This window comes from Hakea prostrata, chromosome 2, assembly GCF_041222555.1.
Source record: "Hakea prostrata isolate BN-2017 chromosome 2, UWA_Hpros_2, whole genome shotgun sequence".
Classification (NCBI taxonomy): Eukaryota; Viridiplantae; Streptophyta; class Magnoliopsida; order Proteales; family Proteaceae; genus Hakea; species Hakea prostrata.
The window spans coordinates 71,331,301-71,333,686 of NC_142601.1; positions in this window are offsets into that span (position 1 = coordinate 71,331,301).

Below are 2,386 nucleotides of genomic sequence, written 5' to 3' on the forward strand. Positions count from 1 at the left end.
CTTACTAATGGTACACAACTGGATATAACATTTTTTGTAAGTATATTAGCAAGATTTAGTTATTCTTCAAAACAAAAAACTGAAATGATATGAAACATATATTTCGATACCTTCGAGGTACCATTGACAGAGGGTTATTTTATTCAAATAAATGTGGAATCAACTTATTGTTATGCAGATGTAGGATATTTATTAGATTCATAGAAAGCTAGATCTCAAAAAAGCTATTTATTCACAAGTGGAAGTATAACTACTTTATGGCATTCAACAATATTACTATTTCTTCAAGTCATGCAGAGATAATGATGAGTCATGAAACAAATTGAGAACGTATTTGGTTAAGATCAATGACCCAATACATTCAAGAAACATGCGGTCTTCCATTAGAAAATAGGGTTTCAGCAATATTATATGAAGATAATGCTGCATGCATAGCTCAATTGAAGGGAGGAAACATCAAAGGAGATAGAACAAAACATAGTTCACCTAAATTCTTCTTTACTCATGATTTTCAACAAAACGGTGAAATCGATATTCATTGAATTCGTTCAAGTGTAATTTGACAGATTTATTTACTGAGACATGCATATTTCAAATTTTGAAAAGATAGTATATAAGATTGGGATGTGCGTACTCGAAAATATTTAATGATGTATTATCAGGAAAAGTAAAATACGTGTTGCACTATTTTCCTTTCACCAAAGTTTTGTCCCGTTAGATTTTCGTGATAAGGTTTTTAATGAGGCAGCTAGTAAGACATATTATTTAGATATGTATACTATTTTTTATTTACGAAGTTTTTTCTCATAGGATTTTTTCTTAGTAAGGTTTTAACGAGATACATTATCTATTGATGGATATCTAAGGGGAGTGTTATAAATAATATTAATTATGGATGTCCATCACCCCCCAAAGAGATCATACTAAAAGATATTTCTAAATGAAAATATCAACCACCTCATCGTGCAATCTTAGAGATTCACGTTCTCATATTAACTGAAGATTACAACAATGCATTCTGCCATATCAAGATCATTTTATTCTGTGCAAAAATCATATATTGTATTTCCTTGTAGACTCTGATATTTTCATGTAAAAAAAGATGTTACTTTTACTATAAATATGTAATGCGCAAATTTAATAGAAGAATTTGATTAATCTTGTCCTAATTTTATTTTTTGTCTTTAATATATTTTCTATTTTATAACATTTTACTGATATTGATAAGGATTATGTGTTTTACCCATGGCGTTATTTCTCGGCTAGAATTGGGGTTTCGCTGGCTGGCAAAACCTTATGATTTTGAAGTTTTGGCGAAGTGTTTATTTATTTATTTTTTATAAACAATACTTATATTAGAAAGAGATACAAATATTATCTTATAATATGATTTCTTATTATACATTTATAGATTTAATCAACCTTACTTTATAATTTCATTTATGTCTTTGTTTCCAATTATAATTTCAATCAACGGTACCTTTACAGTTTGGTTTTCAATTATAATTTCAAGCAATCTTATTGGTTTCTAATTGTACATTTCAATTTTTCAATCAACCTTATCTTACTATGTGTTTTGGTCGATCAACTTTACCTTTTGCCCTAATTTAGTATATAAATGACAAAAAATTGCTTAAAAAATTGTTTGACAAACAAAAACTAAAAAGACGAAAAGTCGCCCAAAAATCGACAAGAAATATAAGAATTGGTGATTTCTCGCCGACATATGGTATATGTCATGTCTCGGTATATTTCCTGTTGCCTCCTTTAGAAACGACAAAATATCGTAGAAAAATCCATCCTTGGTTTTTACTTCCCCCCCCCCCCAAAAAAAAAAAAAAAAAAAAAAAAGAAAGAAAGAAAGAAAGAAAGAAAGAAAGAAAAGAAAGTAGATAAGGACTATGTGAGGAAGCAACAACATTAGAGGCATATATCCTCTTGAGCCATGGAACGTAATTGGTAAATTTGTGATAGACATGTTGTCGTTGCTTCTTTTATTTATTTTTTTATAAATAGAATTTGTCATTGATGCGTTTGGATTTGGCTCGACCGTAATCCACATACAAAGAAGCTATTAGACGCGAGCCAACTCCGTGGTCAAGAAGCCCTCGACGGTCAAGTCAGTACATGCACCTCTTTAATGAGATCTGGCAAGTCGTAGAACTTAAACTGAGAAATCAAAGGTGGAAGAAGAATTTGATACCTTCACCGTGTGGCATGACTAGGGTTATATAGATATTACCTCTTACTTTGCAACATTGGATTAAGCGGGTTGGCCTTTTTGCTGTTCGTTAGATCTTAGGGTTTATGCTAGTCTAGGATTTGGGGATTTCATGAATCCCACTTCCCTTGATTACTTCTAGAGTCCTTTGGGATTAGAGTTCCT